The sequence below is a fragment of the Mixophyes fleayi genome, chromosome 6 (genome assembly GCF_038048845.1).
Source record: "Mixophyes fleayi isolate aMixFle1 chromosome 6, aMixFle1.hap1, whole genome shotgun sequence".
Lineage (NCBI taxonomy): Eukaryota > Metazoa > Chordata > Amphibia > Anura > Limnodynastidae > Mixophyes > Mixophyes fleayi.
In genome coordinates this window covers 126,010,338-126,025,695 of record NC_134407.1, presented here as the reverse complement: position 1 = coordinate 126,025,695, position 15,358 = coordinate 126,010,338, and positions in this window count along the sequence as shown.

Here is a 15,358-nt window from a genome sequence, read left to right as displayed (position 1 = left end):
TTTAATAAAAAAAAAAAAAGAGTGGGAGTGGTTGCCGAGGGTGACAGAGCGAGAGGCGTGTGAATCACACTGTGTGATACTCAGGAAAATCAGATAAAGTGATATATAAGCAGAGTAGAAGTGAAAAAAATGGAAGAAGAGAAGAAGTGAGTAGAAAGTAAAGTGCTATAAATTACTAAGCAGTAGAGAGATCTGTGAACACACACAACAGAGACTGTGCCTATGTACTGAGGACAGTGTGAGAGGAGAGAGACAAGTTGGAGTTGTAAAACAACAGTTAAGCATAACACCCATTACATCACTGCAACTGAAAAAACCATCAGCAGTTACTTAGACACATTTTACTGATCTTTATATACTTGAACTGCTTACTAAAAAATAATCAGTTTTTCAAGATAGTGTTTTGCCAAACTCTTCTTCTGAAGGTCTGCAACCACTTAATAAAGTAACTATTTATAGGGGGGTATTCAATTGTTCCTCCGGGCGCCGCCGGAACGAGCGCGTTAAAACTATTACCGTTTATACGGTAATTATTCAGTGGCGCACGCAGGGGGGGTTTCTGGTTCTCCAGAAACCCCTCCCCTCCGGGAACCAACGATACTGTACAGCAGCCGTGGTGCTGTCAAAGAAGCACCCGCGGCAGTGCTGTATTGTAGTATAATACAGCACTGCCGCGGATGCTTCTTGACAGCACCGCGGCTGCTGTAGGATTCAGCCTCGCTGAAATGGAGCTGCTGCGCATGCGCAGCAGTTCTCTTTCGCTCTATTTTTTTTTTCCCGGGGGGGCGGAAACCCCCCCTTCTAAACCCTGCGTTCGCCCCTGATTACTCGCTGAATTTCATCTCGCAGCTCCCTGAGCTGCGAAATGAAATTCAGCGAGTAAACTACCGTATTAACGGTTTTTATGCGCAAGTTTACCTTATAAACGGTAATAGTTTTAACGCGCTCGTTCCGGCGGCGCCCGGAGGAACAATTGAATACCCCCCATGAAGTCCAACGGGATAAAAAAAAAAAAGAAGCTGTTTTTGAAGGAAATAAAAGAAAACTTATTCTCAGTAGAGGAAGGAGACCGTGTAATCCAAAGATTACCAGTTTATTTGGCGTGAAAAAGAAATTTATGGGCCCCAACCACGTGCACCACTTCTACAAATAGTTATTGAAATATATGATGTGGGTCTTAAAGTTGTATTGAGAAATTCATCTCTTTATCGTGTTATGTATTAATGATTTTTATATATATATATATATATATATATATATATATATATATATATATATATATATATGTGTGTGTATATATATATATATATATATATATATATATATATATATACATATATATATATGTGTATATATATATATATATATATATATATATATATATATATAAAGATTAATAATTTGTTCAGCAGAAACATCCATAGACATAGAATTTCAATAAGATATTAGTGTTATTAGTATGGTGAATTTAAAGGTTTGTCAATTGTAAATAGTTTCAAAGTGATAAGATATTGTTTAAAAGTAATTGTGCGCTTCTAAAATAAATATCAGAGTAGTTCTAATTAATAAAAGGGAATTAGTTCAGAATACACTTGTGTCATCTTAAATTTCTGTGGATAAATCTCCTTACCCTTCTGGTGCATAGATAATCCTAAGGGGGGTATTCAATTGACGGCGGGATCGCTGAAAATCCCGCGCTCAAAGAATATTACCATTAATACGGTAATCCTGCGCGTAAATACCGTTAATACGGTAATTTACTCAGGGAGCTGCGAGCTGAAATCCAGCGAGTAATTACCGTATTAACGGTAATATTCTTTGAGCGCCTGATTTTCGGCGATCCCGCCGTCAATTGAATACCCCCCTTAGTGTTGAAACCAGAAAGAGAACTATCTAATACTGGTAAGGTGCAACTTCAACGTATTAATCTAAATAACACCACAGGGGTATTACAATAATGTCTAATGAATGTCGGCAGCCGTGGGCATGATTAACCTGACCTACAATGCCGTTTGCCGCCACGCATCTTATGAACTAACCAGGATCTGCAATGGAGTCATTCAGTGTCTTATTGCATAGCTGCGCAGCAAGGTGACTCCCCTTCACTCCTGCACAACTATTCTCCGCCATCAGAGGAGCTCCTGAAGGAGCAATGGCACCTAGATCCTCTCCCACCACCGGATAACTACTCACAGGTCGCAGCCAGTGAAAGGTAAAGAGAGTTGTCAGCAAAGCAGAATGACAACACCATGACACTCTCAGGTTCCCGTATCCCCCCCTGTCCATGTGTGCCGTGTCCCCCCCTGTCCATGTGGGCCCGTGTCCCCCTGCCCACGTATGCCCCTGCCAATGAGTCTCCTTGTGCATGTGTGCCTGTGCCCCCCCCCCCCCCCCTTTGAATGTGTACAACTCTGACTAGACATTAGTGACCCCCCCCCCCCTGTCTGAATGTTCTCTGGACTCCCTAAAGACATAAGTCAGCTCTAATGGTGCCTATCTAATGTAGCTTTTGATAAACAGTTGAGCCACCAGCTTTGTGACAACCTGGCAGGCAATATACATTAAATTTTAGGTTAGACAGTGGCTTTAGTTTGTAAATAAACAACCATAAACTATAACCAATAAAAGTCCACTTAAACTCATCAGAAATGTAGAAATGATCTAGAAGGATGTTATACTCCCAGTAAGTTCACACTTAAAAAATAAACTTTATTATATTTCCATAAAACATAAACACGTTAAATAGCAAAATATTAATATATGATATTATTGATTAAAATCAGCTTCCGGGTATATTGCTTTTCTACCGCATGTTCAATATTCTTGTATTATATCTCAATAATTGTGTGGTAATTATACATCACTTATCATTTACTTCATTCTATAATATAGTGAATATTTGTTATCTTTATTTTTTAACACTGTAAATTTAGGCACTATGGAAATGTGAAGTGTGAATGTTTGTTTACTAGTAAATCAATTGCATTTTAAATTCCCTTTAATCTGACTTGAAACCTTCAGTTCTTTTCTTGATAAGTATGGCTTTGGGGGTAGGGCATGGGGTAGCAGGCTGGGGCTTTGCCTGGGGTGCCCTTGCACTGGCCCGGAAATGTGCCTTATGTATGAAGCCCACCCTTCTCCCTCTATACATAACACCAGGGACCCTAACTGGCTTTTCCTATAGCTGAAGACAAGTTTGGGAAGCTTCTTTCCAGACACAAATAATTTCCCTTGTGCTTTAAAACATACAAGACAGAAGCCTTTGAGATATACTGTACATCTGGCTTTGATGACTTTCCCAGCGTGTGTGTGTGTGTGTGTGTGTGTGTCAGTGCGGTCCCCTGGAGCAGTGCCCATGAGTAGGGTGAAGAGGAGCCACCCAAAGCTTCCTTCAGCACTTCCCGGCATTGGTGACGATTTGCTGTCTGCCATTCAATGGCCAGGAAAGTGAGCCAATCAGGACTCAACTCGGCCCGTTTGAATTTGGCGCCACAGCGCGTCAATCATGGAGAGCCAATACATTAAGCCCCGCCCCATGCACTGATCTGATCAGAACAGCACAGGAAGCTGAAGAAACAAGATGGTTGCTGGAGGAGAAGAGAAGACTGAAGAGGCCTAGGAGCTGGAGGAAGACAGAGAAGAGACGTCGGAAGAAGAGAAAGAACAGCCCTCTGCAAGCAACAGAAGGAAGTCGGCGCAGATTGAAGATATAGAAAACAAGAAAGAAAAGCAATAGGCGCTTAGTGAAATGTGATACCACAGGAACTTCACAAAATTAAAACCTACTGTGTAAAATAGGTGTATACCATCCAGAGTGTAAAACCTAGTTAACATACAAGTTTATACAGCAGGCAGCTCCTTAGTTTTTAGCACTTATTTGCCCAGATAAATCTAAAAGACAAAAAAATAGAAGCGCCACACATAGTGTATTACAAGAGAAGTAATCTCCAGGTGAGAATGCAAGTGAAATAGCCTTGTACCAGAAATAAAATAATAAGCAGCTTATCTGATGTTGTCACTCCAAGAACAGCTGTAAAATGAAAGTCCTCTTATGTGTGATCTTTATGGCATCAGACAATAAAGCTGGAAACTCAAAAGAAAGGCTATTACGGTATAGTAAGCCTAGAAAAGGCTAATAGCAAACCGCTATAATACAGGGACTAAAATTAATTATCCAAATAAACTCATGATCTCCACAGTAAAAAATGTTTTAATACCAAAAGTTAAAAATATGCCCGTACAAAATAATAGACAGAGTGAGGCTTATCTGTAAACTCCTAGATGACAACTGCGGATTCCAGAATTCCACCTGGCCAGGGTAGTATAGGGTGATTCAAGGAGAAAACACGGAGAGCCTTTTTCCCCTCAACGCGTTTCGTCGTCCGACTTTATAAAGAGGTCATCCCTGACCTCTTGATAAAGTTAAAAGTTATAAAAAATATTTATCAAACAAAAACAATAATGCACATACAACAAACAGAGGAATAAACAACTTAGCTGATCTACAATCTCTTGTGAAGCTGTGCTAGAACGCTCTAATCACAATTCAGTTCTCAGCTTCAGGATAAATACAATGGAAAATAGTGAAAGTGTTTTTCTATGGTACGGATTCAGGGCCTGGTTCACTACTGATAAAACGTAAAGCCAATATGTAGTGTAATTTGCATTAAAAAAATATAAATCGCTCAGCGAATGGCCAGAACCGGACTATACGCCAGTGAATGCAAGAACATCCAATTCACCTTCGAGCACAAAGAACACTTACAACAGGCTAGTTTTATGAGCGGAGAGGGAAATGGGTGCATTATTATCCACAATCCATGAGATCTTCACTTGTACTTAAAAAAATCTTGTGTTTCAGGATCCCACATCTGACTATTGCCATTATGTAATATATCTAAGAGAGTCATTCTTGACCTCAGGCTGGTGTAGTTAATTTGGTCTTAGCTACATGTGTCCACCAATAAGAACACTCATTCTATCCCCCGAGAGGAGGCAGACATAAGTAGTGTCCTAAGCCCACACTGCTTGTGTCAACCTGCAGCAGAAAGGTTAACCTGTCACCTGCACTGTGGAAAACAAAGTGTCACGTTCTGTGCCTAACTGGTTTTTCAGGTTCTCATTGACAGGACACAGCCAACATACAACCCTGTACAATGTTAATGTGCAGTTGCTATTAAGAGGCAACCTGGCCATGTATGTAGGAGGTAAACATGTAATTGTGCATTGCACCTTAAAAACAATGTTTTACATTTGAGTAAAAGCACTCCTTCCATTGAAGACAAATAGTGTTTACAGTCAGGGGCGACACACGGCCCAGCAGCTTATTAGGAACATTGTAAAGGAAAAATACAGATGTCCCCTGTCCCCTAGCTCAGCCAGCCCCTGTTTACAGTACTTTTCCTACAAGTTAAGTAACTCATGGGTAAAATGTGGGTAAATGTCATTTATGGCACAGTGTATGCATTTCAGAGGCCATCATCACTATCATATACATGCCAACATTACAGAAAATTAGGACAATTTAGACCATGCCTCAGATCTGCCCAACCACATCACGTCTGCTTTCTGATGGGTTATGTCCTTTTGCATCAGATAATTGGGACTATTGAGAGTTATGCATGCTCTCTTCCGTTACAAAGCAGTATGGTCCTCTGGAAATAAGAACGGTTTGACAGGTATCTAAAAGGAACCCGAAAATACAAAATGCATCCTTTACCACAGTCTAGCAGAACTTGGAGCAGAACAGAAGCATTACTAGAGGAGGAACATTGGTAGATTTTTAATTCAGATTAAACAATTGCGTGACCAATTCATATGGTTTGAATGTGTTTGTAATAGAGATCTGAATAATGTGTCATACATTAAATCCCCAAAGAGTATCATACTATTTTAAAAGACAACCTGACATAAATTTCATTTTAGATGAACTGTGTTCAGATGAAACAATAGTCTGATAAATTAATAAATGTACAGTACTACATACAAGGTCTCTAATAATAATTACATTGTGTCTCGTTTTACACTCCAGTGTCTCTGCAAATGCACGTTGCTTTCGGTCTATATTTCTTGACACTAGCTGTGTAATCATAAGAGAGTTGCAGTTTAGGACAATAAACAAAGTATATGGAATAAGGGTTTGCAATCTTGTGTATTATACAGGAGGAAGATGTATACTGGAATTTGTTCCATCTTAATTCTGCTATGGATAATACACTGGCTGAGTAGCTCTGGGATTGTAACGGAGAGATAGCTATGTGTGAATGCCAGGCATAACAAGCTGAATCAGTTAACATTAAAATGTATTACTGCTCGGCCGCACACTTCCGGGCCACGTTGACGGTGACCAGAGGATCTAAACAGGCAGCCTGACCATCAGGGCTCCCTTCAAATGGCCCCACACTCGCCAGGCCTGGCAATCAGCCCCAGGCCCGGCGCTCCCATTAGGCAAGGTTAGGCACTTGCCTAGGGCGCCGGGCTCTGGAGGGCGCCACAGAACTGGAAATTAATTTTAAAACTGTGCGGCGACCGCTGACCATACCTGTCACGGCATTCAGATGCACAGGGAGGGGGGGAAGAGGCTATTGCTCACCACCGCCGCCTCTCTGCTCCGTCTCCTCCACTTCACTCCACTAGTGTCAGTGAGTGGAGTGGAGGAGACGGAGCAGAGAGGCGGCGGTGGTGAGACAAGGTAAGAAAAGACGGGGTGAGGAGGGAGGAGGGCGCCAATTTTTGCGGGGGGGGGGGGGGGGGGGCGGGGAGAGGGCGCCGATTTTGCCTAGGGCGCCATGGACCCTAGTACCGGCCCTGATCAGCCCACCTCACAAACGGGATTATTCCAGCATTAAGAGGTGGTTTCTCTGCTTCTTTCATACCACTTTAGGTAGCGTCTGTGGTGATTATTCATACTGGATGTGTCTCTTGAGACTTGACAACCCCTCCAACCCCTCCACACCAGCTAACCAGAGTGACATCTTTCTCTAGACTTTCACACCAGCTGAAAGAGCCAGGCAACTATCGTGCAAATATTGTAACACATACCAGATGTGCACTGCCATCAAGAGGTGATTTGATATATTATATTTGCTTTGAAAATTTTCACTGCTCCCCTCATTTTGTACACAGATGAACACTAAAGCAAAGTGACAGACCTCTCCCTGTACACAGTGGCTCTGGGCTTGTAGGGGTTAATAGATGTCATAATATTTTCCTCAATCCTTTACGGCTGGGATGCCTGTAGCTGTGAAAGCTTGCTCAATGCCCCCCTACACACTCCAGAAACCACCTGCAAAAAGGGGAACCTACTACTTCTTCATATCATCACGGAGTAGTACATTGTTGCTGTTCGCTACCTACAGCCTAGTCCCCTCTGAGGAGTTCTGAGTATTTTGCTGAATTTGGACTTATCGCACCGCCTATCTATCATCTTCTCCACAAAAGGGTGCTTATTTCCTGGACCGTGCTCTACTCCCTTCTCTGGGTACTTAATCCATCCTAGCACACAATGCACAGCATCCCGCGGACACCTTTCCACATACCCACAGAGGGAGAGGTCTGGACTTCTATCTGGCTGAACATTGTTCTGCTCTAATATAAGCCGCGACATGGACTAAGTTACGACGCCCCGCATGGCCCTTAGAATGTTGTGAGGCTGTCTTCTTTTCTAACCTAAACACAGAAACCTCCACAACAGCGCATCCTGTTTGATCTATTTGTGGCCTCTTCCTTGAGTATACCATGCCTAAAAGGAGGCAGGAAGACAGGTGGACCTATCTTCCTCAGAGCCTTAAGAAATTTGCATTTATGGAGGCAAAGACTCTAAGCACCTCCTCTTCACACCGCAAAGCTCATTCCGACTCTGATGATTCGGTCTCCTTGCCACTGACTCGTAAAGATTTACAATCCCTATTTCGGTAGGTCAAGGAGACAAGGAAACAGAAACAGAAGTGCAAAAAGCAATTGGCTCACTCAGGGCTGAACTGCAAGATCTGGGGAATAGGACAGACTACCTTGAAACTAAAATGGGTGAAGTTGTCTCCTCTCACCGGGATACAGTGACTGACATCCAGCGATTACAACAAGATATGCTCCATCTACAAGACGACCAAGAGAACAGGGCCCGGGGAAAAAACCTCTTCGCCCTCAAGAATCCTCCCATCCTGTCATTCTTCGCTGTCACTATTACACTACCCAGGAAGTGATCCTGCGGGAATCTTGCAAGACTGACTCAATCTCTTTTCAAATTTTCCAGGACATTACTCTCCTCAAGAGGTGTGAATTGAAATCAGTGACATCTATCCTCAGGGACAACAGTTTTCGTTAACGATGGGGCTTCCCGTTCCGTCTTATAGTCTGGCATCATAAGCTTCATTCTGCTCGATCAATGCCGGTAGCAGTCCAACTTCTTGAGACTCTGGGAATCCCGGCCCGGCCTCCCTCGCCCACCCTTCAGCACCGGGATCAGGGTCCGGCTCTTTGGGACCCACCTCCGCCTCCCGGAAGCTCCCAACTATCGAGTGGCCGACTGTGACCATAACCGCTAAGCCATCTGTTACTGTTCCACCTGCTTGATAAATGCTTATTGTGTTTCTTTTCTCAGAAGCCATCCCGTTTCATGTACCTTCTCTCTACATGACTGACCGCTGGTTTTTAGTCCTTCTCATGTAGATTTGGAGGAATTGGGTGCCATATGCACAAGATGTTGGGTTAATCTGTTTCTTACTAACTTTCTGTGTTTACACTCCATTGCTTTCTTATTGTTTCAGAATGCTACTCACCTACTGCCCCCATTTCTCGCTCTGTTTGACCGGTTCTCTGGTTCAGGGTAGTAGTTGATCCCCATCCCTCACGACTTTCCCCCTCCACCTGGCTTCCTCTACAGCTCCTTTGACCCTGGCCGGGGGATAATGTGGGCGTCCACATTCTATGGCTGGTACTCCCAGGCTTTTTCTCTGTCTGAATCCCTGGCTACGTCCCCATAATGGGTATATTGTCCTTGCCCGGTCCTTCCCTGCCACTGGCACTACACCTTACCTTTCCTGGCCGGCATCACGGACCAGATGTGCCCCCGCATGCTGGTCCTGTCCACTCCCCCGATCCCCTTTTTTTTTCTCCTCTCCTTTCTACCTTTTCTTAATTCAGGCACTTCTTCATATCCTTTGTCTTCATTACAACAATATTTACATTGTATTGTTCTTTTTTTTTGCAGCGCGTCTGGCCCTCACTGGGCGAACTGAGGCGGCCCTGTCTCCACCTCCCGATGGCTCTTAGGATCCTTGAACGTTAAAGGTTTGAACAGCCCACAAAAGCGCTTAACCACTTAAACAACATAGGGCAGGTATAGTCTTTCTCCAGGAAACACAATTTACTTGTCCTTCACATCCGGAACTGAAGTTTTAAACTATACCCTTCTACTTTCCTAGCTTGTGACCCTAGACAGAAAAAATGGGGTGTAGTGATATTTGAAGTTTTGACATCCCATTCTGACCGGCCGTTTTCTAATCTTAGTGGGAAAACTTAATACCCCATGTACTCTAGTCAACTTGTATGGCCCGAATGAAAACTAGCGTTCTTTGTTGCCCTAGACTCCTTGCTCTCTCAGGTGTGCCAGGGAGAAGTGATTATGGTAGGGGACTTTAATGTTGTAGTAGATGACACTATAGATAGGTCATCCACTCTGCCTCCACCTGCCAGTGGCTCGGAGTCCCATAAATCCAGGGCCTTGACATCCCTCCTTTCTCATCATTTTCTCTTTGACTCTTGGAGGCTTAGGGAACCCTCTTCCCGAGTTTATACATTTTACTCCCCGGTTCATGGCACCTATTCATGCATAAACATGGTCTTCCTCAGCCACGATCTGTCTCTGAAACTCAGGGAGGCTCACATACATCCGATGTTTTGATCTGACCACTCTCTCATATCTGCGGACCTCTCAGACATAGTCTCCCGCCCTCGCCCTGCTACGTGTCGCATTAATGACTATATTCTCCGCGATCAGCTAGTTACACTAGAGCTTCGGACCCTTCTAGAAGAGCATTTTACTTTTTAATGACCTCCCCGATATATATCCCCCATGACCCTCTGGGAAGCCCATAAGGTGGTAGTACGGGGCCACCTTATTAGCATGGCCTCACACCGTAAGAGGTTGGCCATCTCTAAACGTACGTCATTAACTATCCAACTCCAGACTTTGGATAGACAACACAAACTCTTCCCATATGAAGACACCCTGACCAAACTTCTAAAGGTGAGATCTGATTTGAACCTCCTTCTCTCTGAATCCACTGCCACAGCCCTGAAACAGCTAAGGCAAACGTTCTATGAGAAGGGAGATAAAGCAGACAGAATTTTGGCTGCCCCTCTGAGGGTTCAGAGGTCTCAAAATAACGTTATGGTCCTTAAGTCTCCCTCTGGCTCACCCATTTACTGTCCTGACCAGATAGGCTGCGAGTTTCAGAAATTTTACTCTACATTGTATAATCTAGTTGCCCTAAACTCTGGGAGTGCCCCGGGTCCAGATGGCTTCACCGCGGCCTACTATAAAAAATTCTCTCAGACCCTGGTCCCCGACCTCCACACCCTATTCAATGCTGTCTTTCATGGAGACCCCTTCCCTAAATCGATGTTGGAAGCACGTATTGTAGTCATTTATAAGGAGGGGAAGGACCCAGCGATTGTGTAAGCTACCATCCCATCTCCCTCCTTAATGTTGATATTAAGATATACGCCAAGATCCTGGCCACCTGTTTGAATAGAGTCCTTCCGGATCTGATCCACTACGATCAGGTGGGGTTCATCCAGGGTCGCCAGGCTAGGGAGAATACTCGTCGCGTGATAGACCTAGTTCAAATCATTAACCAGAGACGTCTCCCAGTCATGTTGTTTTCTTTGGATGCCGAGAAGGTGTTCGACCGAATTTCATGGAACTTTATGATCCATCTTCTGAAGGCTTACGGCTTCGCGGCTGAATTTCTGACCAGGGTATCTGCCCTTTACAACTCCCCCAAAGCTAGGGTTCTGGTTAACGGCTCTTTATCGGACCTCCTCTCCCTTTCCAACGGGACGAGACAGGGCTCCCCCCTATCGCCCTTAATTTTCGTGCTAATTATAGAACCCCTGGCGGCAATGATCAGACAGGCGGTGTTGGTTTCATGTGGGACGGTGGGACCACGGGAATTCAAGGTCTCTCTCTTTTGCTGACGACATACTCCTCGCCCTGACAAACCCCCATGAGTCTCTACCCACCTTATACAAACGTATGGATGAGTATGGCCTCCTCTCAGGTTATAAAATTAATTTTATTAAATCAGAGGCCATGCTCCTCCATGCCTCCCCTTCCCTTAGGACTAGCTTACAGACCAATTTTTCCCTACGCTGGCAGGTAAATAAGATCATACTTGCCAACTTTTCCTAATTGGCTTCAGGGAGATCCCGGGGAAGGTGGGCATGCGGGGATGGGGCTTGATGAATTACATCACAATTTTTGGTCAATTACAGCAGGGGGCGGGGCTAAGATTGTGCAATATTTGCGTCAATAAGCCCCGCCCCTGCCACTTATCTATTGCGGGGGCGAGAACCGGGAGGTTGCCCTGCTCTCCCAGAAATGCGGGAGTCTCCAGGACATGCGTTAAAGAAAAGCAGCTAATGAATCTTTAGAGACTGAAGTGTCTTTTACATTTCTGTCTCCATTACTGAAGTCATGTTGTCTTACCTGTCAGTCTTTGATTAAATCTTGGTCTCCATGAAAATGGCCACCTCCATAGGCATCAATACATGGACATAAGACACAATTTCTGAACTGTGTCATCATGCCACAGATGGCGAAGCCAACCACATCTTGTACTGGCTCAGCATCAGGGAGAATGCCAGACTCTTCAGGGAGTGAGGGAGATCACCCCTATTTCAGGGAGTCTCCCTGACATTCAGGGAGAGTTGACAAGTATGAATAAGATCAAGGGGTAAATGTATGAACATGCGGGTTCTTTAACACCCGTGTGTTCAGCATGTTCGGCGATTAAATTTCAAGCGGCGCTGCATTGTAAAGGGAAGTTTCCCTTTACAATGCAGCGCCGCTTGAAATTTAATCGCCGAACACGCTGAACACGCGGGTGTTAAAGAACCCGCATGTTCATACATTTACCCCCAAGTATCTTGGAATCTATATCACCTTGACCTATGACAAGTTATACTTTGAAAATATATTTTCTTCAGAGAGGGGTGCTACCATTAACTATTTCTGAATACAAAGAAAAGACTAGGCGCTAGATTTACTAAGCTGCAGGTTTGAAAAAGTGGGGATGTTGCCTATAGCAACCAATCAGATTCTAGCTGTCATTTTGTAGAAGGTACTAAATAAATGACAGCTAGAATCTGATTGGTTGCTATAGGCAACATCCCCACTTTTTCAAACCCGCAGCTTAGTAAATCTAGCCCTAGGAGTTAATTTCAATGGTGCACAATATTTCCCAATTCAAATATAATGTAAACAAGATAAAATATAACTTTTATTCAAGAAAAATGTAAATAATGAAATTAGCGAAACAGTTGTGGTGAAATAGTGAAATTAAAACTAGGATGCTCTACCATTATGCTTCTATAGTATAATAAGAGGAGGTAATAAATAAATGATTCCTGTGTTGGACTCAAATAGAGTACTGAGCAGTGTAGATAAGTCTGCTTATGTGTACTATCTTATACCCGTCAAAGACTACTATTAGACTCGTGGGTATATCCTTAATTAACCTATAAGTTGAATAACCTCTAATGATCTGGTAAATGTTTAATAAGTGCTATATATAAATGTCTGCGCCAAGGTGAATAAGTATTCACCGTATAATGTCTTTGTCAGGTTGCATAATAGCGATATAGAGGCTATCTGAGGTCTGCATTTAATGCTGACAATATCCAGTTAATTTAAGAAAAGTATCCAGCCTCATTAAGTAGTTCTTATATTGAAATTAGGCATACTCCTGAGCGCTGATAGATATATGTTTGTGCTCCTAAAGCCATGGGAATCTATTGTTTATTATAATGATTGTGACCTCAATTTATTCACTGACTACATATCCTATAATAGGCTGGTCTCAAAATATATTTTCCATTTAGAAATCACAGCGCTATAATGGCTTGATCTGCAAGATCTTAGGAATGTCAATAGCATAGTAACATGGTCGCTGTATGTAGGCTTACTAGGCTCTTAGTCTAGTTGTAATAAAATCTAATTGAGTCAGGGTGAGCATCCTATAACTGCCGACGCGTATAGGACATCGGGTATAGGGTGAGAAAGAAGGAATGACCAGAGGTCTTTATTTATCTGTTGTTCTGGCACAGAGTTTATAAGTGTAAGGACCATGTTCCAGAAAGGAACTATGCGAGGGGAGGTCAACCATACATGTAGCATCGTGCCTCTCTGGCCACATTCCCGTCAGCAGCTCGGAGTGGCCGTAGGAAACATTTGAGACAACTTATTGTACCACCTATAGTACACTTTGTAGGCTGTTTCCTTTATTAATGTTGAGATCGAGCTCTTGGCAATCCCCTCCCTGATCTCCTCCCAGCATGAATCATGTGGAGGAGGTCCCAGGTAATTTTCCCATTCCCGCTCATGTCAGCCTGGGGTATTTGCCCGCTTTTCTTTGAATACTTCCAAGTCCGACACTTCGCCATGTCCTTGCCCTCCCCTGATGCTCTCCGGACCCTTACTTTCTTTGAGCATATGTGTCTACATTCCCCACTCACCAAAGGGATGATCTCCCCAGGATCTATAATTGGCTTATAGAATATACCTTTGACAAGCCAAACCGGCATAAGCGGGAATGGGAAAATGACCTGGGACCTCCTCCAGATGACCTTTGAAGGGAGGAGATTGCCAAGTGCTCGATCTCTACATTAATTAAGGAAACAGCCTACATATTGTACTATAGGTGGTACTATACCACTGACTAGCTGACTAGAATGTTTCCCACAGCCACTCTGAGCTGCTGGCAGGAATGTGGTCAGATAGGTACGATGCTACATATATGGATTTGCCCTCATATAGTTCCTTTCTGAAACATGGTATATAAATAAATGATGATGCTGATGGTCCTTACACTTATAAACTTTGTGTCAGAACAACAGATAAATAAGGACCCCTGGTAATTTCTTCTCTCCCGCCCTATACCTGATGAGAGCGTGCCTTCTAACAAGCTAATCTCCCATATCTTGGCAGCTGCTCAGGGCCGTCTCTTCCATTGGGCACGATGGGCAGGTGAAATACTTACCTTGCGGTCACATTAGCGGTGATCCGGCTCCCTCCCTGGTCCCCTCTTCCGTGCTGTGCTCGCAGTGAATGCTGGGCGTGATGTCACGCCCAGCATTCACTGCAACCACAGCACAGAAGAGGGCAGAAGAGACTCAGCGGCGCGGAAAAAAGAAGAGGATCGGACTTAAGGTAAGTTAAGGGGGCCCCTATATATATATGTAAAAAAAAAGTGATTATATATATAATCACGTTTTTTTTTACATACATATATATTTTTTTTACACACACACACACACACTATTTATATATATATATATATATATATATATATATATTTTTAGGGGCCCGGTACACTGCATTGCCCGGGGGCCCATAAAGTAGTTAAGGTGGCCCTGCAGCTGCTAAATCCCTAATAGCAAAGCATTGAAAAGACACTAATGCTCCCTCTATGCAGGGACTACGGTCTTACATTTGGCATGTCGCAAGCATGGAGAGTATAACATACTACCTCCACGATAAAGCACATCATTTCGACAAGGTGTGGGCCCTGTGGTATTCACTAGAAAGCCGTAGCTGCCTATCCAATACGGCTCTCCCCCCGCAGTTGTAATATAGTTCTTGGGCCGCCTCCAGATCCCCCGGGCTGGATACAGCGTGCTGTTAGTGAGTAATACCTGTCTGTTATTTAATTGCTTGGCTCAGTTCTTCCTAGCCACGTTCCACGTATACTTATTAGCAATATCATTAATAGTATTTGTGCCTTTCTACCACTCTCCCACCCCTTCTTCATCTTTCCCCTTCACTCTTCCTCCTTTCATCATTGCTATAATGTATAAAACATAGAGGAGACACCTTGTATATTAACACTCTTATGTCCAATATGTTGTTTGTATTTTTCCAGTTGTTTGCTCTTTAAATAAAGAGTTTAAAAAAAAATTACTGCTAATTCACAATTCGAATGAAGAGATGAAAACATAAGTTACTGCATAAACATCTTTTTACACTGAAGTTTGCTGGTAGCAAATAAAACAAGTATAATACATATTAAGATAGCTATGGTGAAATGTAACAAGCAATATTTTAGTAACAATTTTGTTAAATATAACAATAATTATA